The 15,422-nt window shown below is 42.6% G+C and overlaps 1 protein-coding gene and 1 gene segment (V, D, J or C); one reads left to right on the top strand and one right to left on the bottom strand.

The window, feature by feature from the left end:
* Positions 1–15,422, top strand: part of LOC148646937 (Ig kappa chain V region K29-213-like) — a 619,354-nt gene that overhangs the window by 30,822 nt on the left and 573,110 nt on the right.
* The window catches only part of LOC148646946 (interferon-induced protein 44-like), a 44,969-nt gene that overhangs the window by 20,542 nt on the left and 9,005 nt on the right, over positions 1–15,422 (bottom strand). The gene's annotated exons all lie outside the window — the stretch shown is intronic.

Genomic DNA, 15,422 nt, shown 5'->3' with positions numbered 1-15,422 from the left:
TTGTAAAAGTAACACCACAGCATTTCGCAATCACGCATTTGTTTCCAATCATGCAAAGTACAGTAATTTTGGAGAATCGATTCACCATGCCTTTCACATGCTCATAAAAGAGATTGATTTAGGAACATAAACATATTACCGTATGCAAACTGTACCGTATACAGTATGTATATGTATATTTAATGTCTTAACTGTGCCCATTTAAGTATTGAATATTTATATGGAATTTTACCACTGAAGGGAAATCTTAGTAGCTGAGCATAAAAAGAATAGGAGCATACTGCAACGCGTGTGAAGGACATAAACGATATTAATTTTGGAACTTAAACATACAGTATATGGCTGGTCTCGGTACTTTAAAGAAAACATACACACCAGTATTCCATTTCTCCCTAAACATTTTAAGCATCGAAGTCTTTAACTAACGTGATACCGGAGTCAACAAGCATACTTTTAGAATTTGATTAAAAGGGAATATAATATGGAATCGCGTATCTCAAGAAATTAATAACGATATGATTATATTCGTGTACTGCGACAGGGCTGTGTAGGGCTGTTTCGCCTCTTTCTTCATGCGACTTCCCTTGTAGCCCACTGGTCTACAGATGCAGCCATTCAAAGTGAGCGGTACAGACACGTACCGGAGGTAATTGGCTGCAGCGTCGCGCATCATGATGCAAGATGACGCGGGGTACCGCGGTACGTGATTGGTTGACTGACAGGGGCACTCGTGGTCCGTTGGTCTGTCGTAGAAAGATGTACAGTAAACGTCTTTACTGTGCCCGTTGTAGATATTGAATTTTACCACTGAAGGGAAATCTTAGTAGCTGAGCATAAAAAGAATAGGAGCATACTGTAACGCGTGTTAAGGCCATAAACGATATTAATTTTGGAACATAAACATACAGTACTGTATATGGCTGGTCTTGGTACTTTAAAGTAAAAAATACACACCAGTATTACATTTCTCCCTAAACATTTTAAGCATCGAAGTCTTTAACTAAAGAGATACCGGAGTCAACAAGCATACTTTTAGAATTTGATTAATAGGGAATATAATATGGAATCGCGTATCTAAAGAATTTAATAACGATATGATTATATTCGTGTACTGCGACAGGGCTGTGTAGGGCTGTTTCGCCTCCCTCTTCATGCGACTTCCCCTGTAGCCTACTGGTCTATGTGCCCGACTAACAACTCACAGGTTTTTTGTTCAAATCCAGCTGGTGCTGGACTTTTCTTTTAACAAACATTTCTTCGAAAAAATAGAATAGCGATATTATGGACAATTAATTGACTTTTATATTTCAAAATATCACAACATGATCGATTTTAAGTCATTTTTGATAACAATCAACAAACAAACATTTCTTTGAAAAAATGAGACATTTCCCTTGGTCAGAGATATAAATATATAATATATAAATAAATTAAATTTAACTAACGTGAAATAGCGTGTGAAAAAGTGGTAGTTTTAAGCTGTTCTGCTAATATAATATGGAATCGCGTATCTAAAGAATTTAATAACGATATGATTATATTCGTGTACTGCGACAGGGCTGTGTAGGGCTGTTTCGCCTCTCTCTTCATGCGACTGTACCAGGAAGAGGATTTCTTTCTATTCAAAACGTGTATTTTAAAAGTTTAAGAAGTAAAAACCTTACAGCGTACACAGATTTCTAAACTGATCAGGATCGTTATCTTTGTCTTATGCATAATAATGTTCACTGCTCTGTCCAGCAAATTAATAATAAACTTTATTTTATATAGCGTTTTAAACGAATAAGTAATTTGATTGTTCATAAACCTAATAACTTGCTTTTTCTTTTTATTTAGGCTCAGATTTCAACTATAGATCGTATTATTAATAACCATAATAACAACCAACCAACAAAAACAACCATATAAACATAATACCAACCAAAAACATAGATAACGACCAAAATACAAAATCAAATATATCAAACCATTTTACTCTTGCAAATTCCTCCAATTATCATAATCCCGCCCCTTATGCAAAACCAAACCCTCCTCCCATCCCAGTTTCTCCTCTTTATCATAAACAAAATCCACCTCAATTTTCAACATAAAGCATTACTGCTTACTGGGTTTTTGAGGGGGGGGGGGGGTGTCTTTCGTTGGAAATCTCGCCTGCTTCTACTTTACGAGTACAACCCCCTCTCTGCCGGAGTGCTGGCTGTGACGAATTAAACCGGATTCACAGGTATTTTCAAAGTAGGAAGTACAGTGTTAACTGGTAGCTGGGCTCCTCAATGGAATCGCTTTAACATGCTAATGCGTTGGTTTAACAGTCCGGGAGTGGCAAGCTTACAATGTCAACTCGACTTGATCGGAAGACAATGAACGTATTTTAGCCCTAAATGAATTAATAGCAAACATGGTTTACATAAAATACAGTTTTCCAAGAAAGTTTATAATAATACGATCTATAGTTGAAATCTGAGCCTAAATATAAAGGAAAAGCATTTTCAGAGAGCAATCACGCTGTGTTTATGTAGAAAAAGCGATTAGGTTTATGAGCACTCTAATTACCTATTCGCTTAAAACACTATATAAAATAAAGTTTATTTAGAGATGAATGATCAGTGTCGCAATTTAAATAATTTTCGTAGGAGGGCTTGGACAGATTCCAAGTGCATTTTTGCAATTTACGTTGCATTGTCCAATGTGCTGTTGTATTACAGTTTAGAATACAGTTAGTCTAAGCTTTATCAGCTTTATTTATGGGTTGCAATTTAGAAAAAGTCAAAAACCGCAACCAAAATGCAATTTAGAGCTTTCTGGCAAGAGGAGACACACAAATTATAATGTAACATGCCACTGTTTGTGCATGAACAAAGTTATACTGCAATTTTCCTTAGATACACGATTAAAAAAAATAAATTTTTTGAATCCCCGGCGGAACACACTCCATATGAATCAGCGCTTTTATACAGTATATCGCCTTTAAACACAGAAATTTAAACGCGCGTTTAAGATTTAAATCAAAACGCAATTCAAATCAATATAAATGGTTATTTTGTAATGCATAGGTGACTATTCATTGTTATTAAAAAGACTTAAATTCGATCATGTTGTGATATTTAGAAATATAAATTTGTTTGGTGCAAGTGAGGTTTTATTTAATCTCTGACCAAGGGAAACGTTTCATTTTTTCAAAGAAATGTTTGTTAAAAAATAAAGTCATAGTTCCATGGGATTCAATCACAGACCATGTGACATGGGAGTCAGGAAACTAACACACAGCGCCACCAGATTTGATAACGCTATAAAATAATGTGACTAGGCACAGAACAAGTTTACAGCACAGTACATTAATAAATGCTGACCATGACTTTAGAAGCATAAATGACCTTACACTCAATTTAAACACAAGCTGTCTTTAGCCCTCTAAGCTGGTTCATACAGAAATGTAGAGAACCAGGCTCAGAACACACAGCTTCATTAGCGAATTCATACAGTATCCAGGACAACTAGAGAAGACGTTTTACAGAAGATGGATTTTTAGAAACATCCCATCAGTGACATCACTGAAGTCAACTCCTAGGTACTGTAACTGTCGTGTGGATAGTTTCACAAGAATCAGACAAAGGTTTAAGCATCGCTTGTTCTAGATAAAACTGCAAAAAAAAAACAACAACCCATAATGTACTTCTTTGCGGCTCTGTTTGCCCAAATCATATATTCACAACGTGAAATTTAGAAAATAATATTACGTAACCAAAATCCGCAATATGGAAACAGAACCTGTGTAATTGTTGATAGATGATGTACTCGTAACATTTTTACAAGACGAACTACAACATTTAAAAAATGACTTGTATGTACTTGATATCTCTAATCAATCCACGGCGACATTGTTAAAGCAGAGTCCCAGCACAAAACGAAACTTAAACGCCCTGGGCATACCGTTTTGCGCTTCTTATAAGTTGCTCAAAAGTAATTTGACCGTATGAAATGCATAATATAAACCTAGAAACATATACGTGAGAAGTATTTACGTACTGTAGTATCGGTGTTAAGACATACCTCTCAAATACAGTAAATCAAGTTAAAAATATCTCAAGACCGATTCTGGTCATAATGAAACCATGCTTCGTGTATGTTTTCTTTAAAGTACCAATACCAACAATATACTGTATGTTTATGTTCCAAAATTAATATTGTTTATGGCCTTCACACGCGTTGCAGTATGCTCCTATTCTTTTTATGCTCAGCTACTAAGATTTCCCTTCAGTGGTAAAATTAGATATGAATATTCAATACTTAAACGGGCACAGTTAAGACATTAAATATACATATACATACTGTATACAGTACAGTTTTCACACGGTAATATGTTTATGTTCCTAAATCAATCTCTTTTATGAGCATGTGAAAGGCATGGTGAATCGATTCTCCAAAATTACTGTACTTTGCACGATTGGAAACAAATGCGTGATTGCGAAATGCTGTGGTGTTACTTTTACAAAGACGGTCAATGAAAAAAAGAATGTGGACCAGGGCAATACTTTAAGTTTACACTTACAGCTTGTCCAAGGTCATTCATTATTAAAACTATTGGTAATATCTTTGTTAAAGACTTTGATGGCCACAGCTCAAACATGAGAGGTTGAGCTTTATTAGCTCCACCTTGCGGAAATTCCGGATACTATTATTTTGCTTGTCGTATTATAGGAGAATTTACGGTAACTAGCGGTATTTACCGGTAACTCGCGGTATATACCTGTAGATTATGCCGGTTCAGGGACGCCAAATATGTAATCATAGTGGCTCTCTGTAGGTTCTGTAGGGTTTGGGCATTTACTGAGACAATTATTAATTGTAGCAGTAAATCACAAAGTTGATTCTTTTGATGGCTTTAGAATCCAACCATGCGACATAACTCAAACAACGCGCACACACAGGTACTAATACACGAGGATACATTTATTAATACATAAAATATGCATGTAAATCTAACAGATCTTATCGAGAGGGTTTTCAGAATACAAAAGATATATATTCAATCAGTTACAAAGAGTTACACATCAAGAGGACATACGTTCAGTATATCATTCATTAAGACCGTTTCGTAAAGTGAACTTGGTTACAACTTCTACATTAGATACTCAAACAAGTACATAACTCTTAGGAATTAAATTGATATCAACTGGTTGGGATAACAATTGAATTCTCGAGCTGTAATGCATTGAAGTTGAATACTCATCCAATCTCTGGGGATTCAGATCTCCTGCGGGCACAAAGAAACAGTTGCAGGCTGTTGCTGTCCAATCCGCGCTCTCTGGCTCCGTGCCAGGCTGTGCTGTGCGGCTTGCGACGGTGCGCTGCTGATGCTCACTGTTGGCTTTAACTAGCAAAGTTTGTGCACAGGAGAAAAGATGACTGTGGGTCCCAGCAAGTCAGGAAGAGGACCGGTAGATGAAGAGCTAGTTCTGAATAGTGATTCAGCTTTCCACAGTTCCGACCTGTTCACGAGGCCTGCTGCTGGTTACCCTCTGGCAACCTCTACTCTAGACTCTTAGAACAAAGGAAAGTTCTGGCACTCGGACACACTGGCCGTTCCGTGGTTGTCCGGGCTGAGTCTCAGGATGGTCAGGAGGCGCGCTGCGAGAATGTCCTGCCCTTGGGATTCTCCTTTGAATTCCTTCTGAATCTTGTCTGAATCTTGTTGAATCTTGTTGAATCTGAATCTCACAGGCTCTCTGTGTTGCCTGTTTTTACCTGGTGGAACTTCAGCTCATTGATTGGCTGAAAGTTCCATGGGCATCAGAGTCCCACGTGGGTTACTCGGCCCTACCAGTCCCTGATTGGTTGATCAAGGTGAGATATGAGTCACTTAGTCCTGACACTTAGTAATGCAGTCCAGATGTCCAACTGGCACTCCCTAGACAGATAGGCGCCAATGGGTGACCATTGATCATGATAGCCAGGCTTAGCTAAGTGCATCCCCCTTTGGGAGCTGTCCTTGGACCTTAAATCACCTTGCATGAATGGTTTCTCTGTGGCTGCACCACAGAGATGAACAGAGAAATGAGGCCTAATTTGGGAAAGCTCAGAAACACTTAATTCTGTCTTATTATTAAGCCTCACCGCTACAACCGGTAACTTGCGGTAGACTGCGTACAGCGTACCGGAAAATAATGCGGTATCGCCCGCGCATTTTGAATGGCTGCATCTGTACGTGCCCGATTACCAACTCACGGGTTGTGTGTTCAAATCTAGCTGGTGCTGGACTTTTCTTTTAACAAACATTTCTTCGAAAAAATAGAATAGCAATATTATGGACAATCAATTGACTTTTATATTTCAAAATATCACAACATGATCGATTCTAAGTCATTTTTGATAACAATGAATAGTCACCTTCTTCCCTTCTGACAACGGTCCATGCTTCTGTTTCCTGCTTCTATTGTGTGTGTGTGTAATAGAGTAAATTTTTATAGAGAAATGGAGGCTGGACAGTATGCGTTACAATATAAAGATTTATATTGATTTAAATCGTGTTTTGATTTAAATTGCCAACGCGTGTTTAATTATATGTGTTTTTTTAATCATAATCAGACTAATGCAACATAAATTGATACAGTATCTTTGTCTTCTAAGTATCTTAATAAACTTTCAGCATAGCTTTCTACCCGTTTAGATTTATTTTTCTTGGGATTTTGGGATCAAACGTGGAAGGATTAGATTGTAATCGTTTTTATTTTTCAAATACGTTTTAGAAAAGTGTAATCTATACCTGCCCAGACTGTAAGCCTTCCTTAACGTCGCCCTGACCACTTTCATTCCTGTCCTGCTCTTCCCCACGCACCCCAGCTGGGCACTCTTCGGCCTCTGCCCGGGACGAATGTATATTTTGATATTTACACCCGGCGCGGCACCGAGGGAGCGTCTGCATTTATAACTTAGTTTTTAAAATTAGTCAAGCAATATGAAGCATCTTTTACTTTTAAGTCCCTTAAATACATTGAGCACAGCTTTCTCACCACTTAAGATTACTTTTTGATACCATCTGTACACAAAGCAGACACTTTCCGATGACATACAGTACAAGTGGAAAGATTACAGATTTTAATCGTCTTTAATTTTGTTACGTTATACGTTTTAGGAACGTTTCATCTAAACAAACACCACAAAACTATTCTCAATTGTATTTCTGAATGTTATGTTATACCTACAGTAGTTCACTGCTTTAAATACATCGAATTAAGAAAGTTAGGTGTAGCACTTTAGATCTTTTTTTTTCTGAACCAGGGAAAATCTGATCATGTTTCTCTATAACAATAATAAAAAACTTTATTTTACATATCACCTTTGAAAGTGGCATCTCAAAGCAATACAGTAGATGGAAAAACAGTTAAAAGGGACCAAAGTAAATACCAGACAAACGCAAACGCGTTTTTAATAAAATGCTTTTATTTATTCAGCAGAGAGTGAGAGGGACATCCAGCAGAGAGAGACACACACCGGTTTCCATTGACAAAAGTAATTGTTTTTTTTCAATTCCTCTTGTCTAACAGGAATGTTTTATTTGTGGACAGACTGTTAGACTAGAGGAAAAGAGCGCCTCCTTCTACGAAGTATTTCGTTGATCCGATCACGAATTATTTTCCAGTCGCACGAAGTAAGGGTTGAGAATCTCTGATTCACCATGCTACTAATGGTTTCCCGGAGATTGCAAGGCAAGGCACTTTTGCCTCTGGACCCATCGAAATATACAGACGTGGTCCATCCCCAGTAAATTTCAAAAGTCACAAGATTTCGAAACACGAGGGCGGCGTAGCGGTCTGCTCTTGCTTTCCCGTCTATGCCGATGCACTGCAAGTACAACCCCCCCTCCATCTCTTGAGTGATGGGTAACAGTTGGATATCTGGGAGAATTATTCGTCCCACTGGCATCTGTGAATTCTGCTCTGTAAACAGTGCTTCCTGGGGGGAGATAGACGGCGGGGACAGCATCAACAAATTCCTGCACAGTGGTGAGCGTAGAGGCCGGTATAGAGTGTCCTGAGGCGGTGTGTGCTCTGCGGGGGGCAGAGCTTCCGCCAGGCATTGCAACCTGCGCGGCAGGGAGAGGCACTTTTCGGGAGACAGCTGCTCAACTGTTTGACTGCTAGAACATACTGTCTCCTTCCTCTGCATTTTCAGGAGTGTCTCTAGCCTCCCAGTCCTCCCCAGTAATGCGTCGTACTGCTCCCGCTGCTGCCGAAAAGTCTCCACACAGGTGCTGCTTCTACAGGTTGGCACCCTGGCCAGTGGCCGAGAGCAGAGACCCACGGCCTGTGGCAAAATAACATAATTCATGTAAGAAATAAAGTCACACAGTAGTATTCATCAGTCGCGGAACAGACGCCAAAATAAACTTACCGCTTTCTTTTTTACTGTCCTGGTGGTAGATTTCGAAGATCGTTTCGCCCGTGTGGTGTTTTCTTGAAGAACAGGCTACGAAGAAATAATTATAATTGAATTTAAAATTCAAAACGGCAATTATACCTTGTAATATGCGCTGTAATCGCGTATTTCAGATGAAGTCTGCTGTATTTGCTTACCCTGCGCTCTTTGGAAGCTGGGGCGGCAGAAGTACCCCGTCTCTTCCCGTAAAAGGTTTTGGTCTCCGTACTGTACTGTGGTCGCTGTAGTGCAGGTTAGCAGTTTTTTTTGTGATGGGAGCTCACCCAATCCCTTGGTGTATTTATGCTATATTCACATGTACGGCTAGAATGTTCATTGTCTTCCAATGAAAGGCGGGTGCCATTAGAGGCTTGCCACACCCGGACTGTTCAACCAACGCATTAGCACGTCAAAGCCCATTGAGGACCCGGGCGGGTTTTGTCCCTTGATTTACTGATTTGCATTAATTCTGGAAATCGAGTTCCTGCTCTTTGCAGACAACCTGGTCCCGCTGTCGCCCACAGAACAGAGGCTGCGCCAGAACCTGGCACTGCTGGAGCTGCACTGTCAGACCTGGGCGCCAACAGTCAATCTGGACAAGACCAGAGTTATGGTTTTCCAGAAAAAAAGCCAGACCTCAGGGAAACAGGTACAAATTCACACTTAACAACACATTAACACCTAACAACGGGCGCAGGGACGAATTAGGCCAGTACCCACTATTGTTAAACATACAGAAAAGAATATTAAAGTATTGGCTTTAGTATTAGCCATACAGAACATTAAAGTGCCCATTTTCCATTCAGCGGGTGCCTGAGCCGCTGTGTCCTATCTTCTGACAGTCGCCGTTGTGAATGTCTGTAGAGTGTATCTTATTTTTGATACTGTATTTTTGTATTATATTCCCTATTAATCAAACTCTAAGAGTATGTATCGGCTTGTCCCCTCCTCCCGCCCCTCTCTGCATACAGTAGAGCCTCCTGTCCAGCCAGCACATGTCCACAGACATTCACAACAGCGACATATCATAAAACATTTGCACATATAGTTAAATTATTAGTTGTTTTTCAGAAAGTTAAAAAAACACTTGAATTACTTATCCAGTCTCTTGAAATAAAGTTATTTTTCAAGCAATGCAACAAACGTCAGGCAATGTGTTTTTTTTTTATCCAATATTGACAGCCACATCTTAAATCTTGTCAGTCAGCTCTTTTTTCTCTATTTGAATTGTGGCTTACACATCGCACGACTTTAAAAGCTCGAAAGACAGGTTTCGATTCACATAAGCTGGCGAGCCTTGTTAACAAAAAAACAGACAATACACAGGGAGGGGGAGGTCAAGCGAGAGAGAGAGTTTTTTACCCTCTGTCTAAAAGAAAATTTCCCGGGGCAGAGACTCTGGGGGGATCATTGCGTGGTACAGAGCGGAGCTCAGTTAATTTTTATGGAATGTGTTTTCTTTCTTCTTTTTTTCAGCATGGAATAAACCTGTTACTTGATTCATGTGGATGCCCGGTTCCGCCGGGGATTCAAAACATTTTTTATTTTTTTTTAACCGGGTATCAAAGGGAATAGCAGTATTAATAATGTAACATGCCACTGTTTGTGCATGAACAAAGTTATACTGAGATTTTCTTAGATCCGCGATTAAAAAAAAAATAAAAAAAAATTTGAATCCCTGTGTAGCGGTGAGGCTTAATAATAATGCAGAATTAAGTGTTTCTGAGCTTTCCCAAATTAGGCCTCATTTCTCTGTTCATCTCTGTGGTGCAGCCACAGAGAAACCATTCATGCAAGGTGATTTAAGGTCCAAGGACAGCTCCCAAAGGGGGATGCATTTAGCTAAGCCTGGCTATCATGATCAATGGTCATCCATTGGTGCCTATCTGTCTAGGGAGTGCGAGTTGGACATCTGGACTGCATTACTAAGTGTCAGGACTAAGTGACTCATATCTCACCTTGATCAACCAATCAGGGACCGGTAGGGCCGAGTAACCCACGTGGGACTCTGATGCCCATGGAACTTTCAGCCAATCAATGAGCTAAAGTTCCTCCAGGTAAAAACAGGCAACACAGAGAGCCTGAGAGATTCAACAAGATTCAGATTCAGATTCAGATTCAACAATTCTAAAGGGAATTCAAAGGAGAATTCCAGGGCAGGACGGCCCAGGAGCAGAAGGCTCCCAAGGGCAGGACATTCTCGCAGCGCGCCTCCTGACCATCCTGAGACTCAGCCCGGACAACCACGGAACGGCCAGTGTGTCCGAGTGCCAGAACTTTCCTTTGTTCTAAGAGTCTAGAGTGGAGGTTGCCAGAGAGTAACCAGCAGCAGGCCTCGTGAACAGGTCGGAACTGTGGACAGCTGAATCACTATTCAGAACTAGCTCTTCATCATAAACGAACTGGTCCTCTTCCTGACTTGCTGGGACCCACAGTCATCTTTTCTCCTGTGCACAAACTTTGCTAGTTAAAGCCAATACTAACTAGCCGGTCAGTGAGCATCAGCAGCGCACCGTCGCAAGCCGCACAGCACAGCCTGGCACGGAGCCAGAGAGCGCGGATTGGACAGCAACAGCCTGCAACTGTTCCTTTGTGCCCGCAGGAGATCTGAATCCCCAAAAATTGGATGAGTATTCAACTTCAATGCATTACAGCTCGAGAATTCAATTGTTATCCAAACCAGTTGATATCAATTTAATTCCTAAGAGTTATGTCTTGTTTGAGTATCTAATGTAGAAGTTGTAACCAAGTTCACTTTACGAAACGGTCTTAATGAATGATATACTGAACGTATGTCCTCTTGATATGTGTAACACTTTGTAACTGATTGAATATATATCTTTTGTATTCTGATAACCCTCTCGATAAGATCTGTTAGGTTTATATGCATATTCTATGTATTAATAAATGTATCCTCGTGTATTAGTACCTGTGTGTGTGCGTTGTTTGAGTTATGTCGCATGGTTGGATTCTAAAGCCACCAAAAGAATCAACTTTGTGATTTACTGCTACAATTAATAATTGTCTCAGTAAATGCCCAAACCCTACAGAACTGGTGCCTTCAGAGAGCCACTATGATTACATATTTGGCGTCCCTGAACCGGTTTTCTCTACATTTATTTGGCGTCCCTGGCACGGGCGTGGCAAGACTGAAATGAGTCAACCAAGCGGAATAATTCAATATAAAACGCCGCGGGTTTCATACACGACAATACAGTGTGCTGAAAGCCGAAAGAAAAAATTTACCCTTGCTCTTTAAGCAGTGCTTGATTGTTTTGTGATCTTTTGCGATCTACCGGGTTGATTGCATACTTGATCTTGTGGTTTTCTGTGGTAAAACTGTAATTTCGTACTTAAAAGTAATACTCTTTAAGTTTAACGATGGTTGCTAAAAGGTCTGAATTCGAGTCGCTATTAAGCACTCTCTCTAGCAGCGACAAGTCTGACCACGATCTCTTCCATATCTCCGTCAGCGGAGAAGCTAGGAGAATAAATCTCCATTCTCTGAGAGAGCTAGCGAAGGACATAGAGAGATTTGACCCCGCAGTGTCAGAGAATAATATCGAGAGTTATATTCAGGACCTCAGGTATTACCTGCAGTACCTGCCAAACGCCACAGAACAGGAGAAAGTGTTTCTGGTCAGGAAAACTACCAGCAGAGCTGTACATGAGTGGATGGCTAGGCAGATGAAAGAAGTCTGCAATGATTTTGAGCAGCTGTGTCAAGCACTTATCGAAGAATACAGTGCGTTTATTGACCCGACTGCTGCGATAGCCGCCGCTCTTAACATTAAGCACGAGAGAGCAGAGTCCCCTCGCGAATATTACGAGAGACTTAGACGAACTTATTTTGCAGGGCGAAATGATGAGGGTTGCGAAGAGAACACACATTTCAAGGGTTTATTCATTGCGAATCTCCACCCATCAGTCAGAAAGATGATCTTGATGCATATAGATGCACAGACCATGAAAATGACTGATATTAAGAGATTCGTGCAGAAAGCCTGGGAGTATGATGTCCAAAGTCGCTCTGAGCAAAAAGCTGTTAAAGCGACTGTGTCCGCCGTCAGAGCCAGCAGGGTTAATTCCCTCCTGCTCGAAGGAGCACAGGCTCCTGAGCTGGCTAAGCCCCGTTCCAAAGCACTCACACAGGACCGCACCCAGCGTCCTAAGTGCCATGAGAACACCAGGGGAGGGAAAGGGCTAGAAAAAGCTGAACAAAAGGATTCAGTAGCCGCCCGCCTGGCCAGGCTTGAACAAGCTTTATTAGGACAGGGACAACCGCTCCCCAAGGCTGCCGGAAGCGTGAATGAGCTGATACTCTCCACTGGAGGAGGCGGAGACCCGCCCCCTCTCCCTCCCTCAGTCTATCTGATTGAGCGGAAGAGTTCCTGCCTGGATGAGGTCAGCCACTCCCAAGTGAGTGCTGACTCCACCCCTGAAGTCACAGAGCAGGCAGTAAAACGCAGAGGAAAAGCAAGAAGCTTTTACCTCAAGGCTGCCATGGGAGATGTCTTACCCAGTGAGACACTGATTGACACTGAGGTTGAAAGGTGTTCGATGTCACACGGCAAGCTCAAACGGGTAGAAAAAGAAAAGGGCATGCGACTCAGAGAGGAACCTTTGGTGGATCACCAGAAAGGCAAAGTGTGGAAACAGGTCAAGGCTCCTAAGCCTTCTGTACAGAAGGAAAGGGGGGCCAAGAGGCCGACTGTGCTCACACAGTGCCCACCGAACACAGAAGCCTATGCGGAGATTCCTTCTGTTCCCTCTGGACAAGAAATAAAAATATTTCCTTGTTCCCCAGATATACAGGGAAGTCCTGTCCCGGCTGAGGTCCCAACAGCCTCCCTGCCACAGGAGCGCTGCTCCGAGCAGCCGCCTGATCCACCAGGTAAAGCACACACCTTTTACGTCCCTAAAGAGGAGCAGATCTCCCCACCTGGCGATGAGAAGGAGCTTTCCCTGTGCACCCTGGCACCCAAGAGGGGTCAGGACCACCACCCTGCAGTGGTGGAAGGGATCCAGATGGCAGGAGAGCAGGTTGGTGATGTAGCCCTCACCCTTAGCGCTGACAGGTCCTCTATTAGTGAGGATCTGCTTGAGCAGCTGTCACAGGGCCACCGCCAGGTGCCCCTGGTGCAACATTCACAGGTTAGACAGGAGGTCCAGCTCGACGCTGAGACTACTGCGCTGTGGACACACCTGATCCCAGATGCCGATTCCCTCTGCTTTGACCCAGGGAACCTGCAGTCAGGTAACATTATTTCTCACAACTACCAGGTAGTGAGTGAGACTGACCTGATTGTTCCTGCCTCAACGGCAGGGTTGCCAACACACCCAGTCCCCCAGAAGGGACAGGGAATGAAAGCCGAGACGGTTTTCTTACAGCCACCAGCTCAGTCTGTCAGTCTGAGTCTGACCAACAGTGGTTCACCCAGACTGGAGCTGGATGGTCAAGCCACCCGCCTGCCAGTGCAGGACATCGCAAAGAGGGGTGTCAGAACCCCAGCCTGCACTGACATGGGCCTGGTGAGTGATAGTAAGTTCAAAGACAGTGAACTAGCTATCCCAGTGCTGGGGCAGCTCCCTGAACCCCTAGCGAGGGAAGGGGGGAGCGAGCAGGTGTCCTACACCTACCCCCAGCGAACGATTGTAAACATGCCGATAGAGGGATTCCTCAATCAGGAAGTGTGCAGGGTGGAACTGAACAGTGAGAACGGGGTAACAATCCCAGATCACTCAGGTGCTCCAGATGACCACTCAGCCGAGGGTCAGGCATGCTCCACCGCTGCACCGCCCCCTGCAGGGTTCCTAGAGCACAGGCATGAACAAATCGAAAAAGCAGATGCCCTGGAAACGGAGGAGCAGCATCAGCCGCTGCGTCAGATCTCCCCAGATTCCCAGGATGTTGGTGCCCAAGATGCCACATGGCATACTGAGAAAGACACCATGTACACGCTGCGCCAGCTTAGAAAGGCAACAGTCACTCAGAAGGAGATGACTGGGATCAGCCACCCGAAAAGACTTTTGGGAGGACTGATTGCTGCCACCACTGTTGTGCATTTGCTATTTCTGGTAGGTTTGTGTGCTACTGGCACTCTCACCCTGACTGCCCCAAGAAGGCAGGGGTCAGAGATGCCAGAGGGTAGTGACAGACTGTATCAACAGCAGCAAAAGTTGGAAAGCTTAGGGAAAACCCTAAAGGCAACTTCCTATGCAACAGGGTTAAACCTTATTCCCCAAACAGTGGACATGATTGCCGGTGTTATACAGTGGGTTTATGCTTGTGTGCAACAGGCCAGAATGTTGACACAAGACCTGTTAAGGGAGTTTAGTGCCACTGTAGCCAGTCTAACCACGGCACAAATCCCAACCCACTTGATTCCACTCTTCTCAGTAGAGGAGTGTGTGACATTAACCCCATCGCTCATAGCTCACCCAGAAGGCAATCCAAGATTGAATTCGGTTCCAAATCTTGAGATGGGTATGGCTACCAAAGCTATCCATTGGCTGTGTCTAAACGATTCACCAATGAAGGGTGTAAAGCTACTAACGAGCAGAGGAAGGTTAATGAACCCCATGAAGAGCAGGTGGGAAGTAAATGGCTGGTCAGCACACCACATTTAACTGACACTATGACTTGTGACGGGCAAGATACAGCTACCGCAATGCAGCTACCTAATCAAACAGTTTCCTTGCAAGTTCCCGAGGAGGCCATAGTACAGCATGGTAACTTAACACTGTACGGTCTGGAACCAGACAATATAAGACCAAACTTGAGGTCTAAGATGCCTTCAGGTGCCACACTATTCAATTGGATAGAAATCCAAGAAACAGTAAGCCCTGAAGAGGTACAGGTAGTTAGTTTGCTTTAATGGAACAAACCTCCAAATCACCCTAGCAGATACCCAACACAGGTGTTGTGGTTTATCGGGGGGCTGGGAACAGGAACTGTTGTTATTGTAACACTACTGCCAGGTAGCTGGATCATGACTGACAGTGTA

Source organism: Lepisosteus platostomus, chromosome 16 (genome assembly GCF_059453375.1).
Source record: "Lepisosteus platostomus isolate fLepPlt1 chromosome 16, fLepPlt1.hap1, whole genome shotgun sequence".
Taxonomy (NCBI): Eukaryota; Metazoa; Chordata; class Actinopteri; order Semionotiformes; family Lepisosteidae; genus Lepisosteus; species Lepisosteus platostomus.
This window is presented reverse-complemented; position numbering and strand designations above follow the sequence as displayed.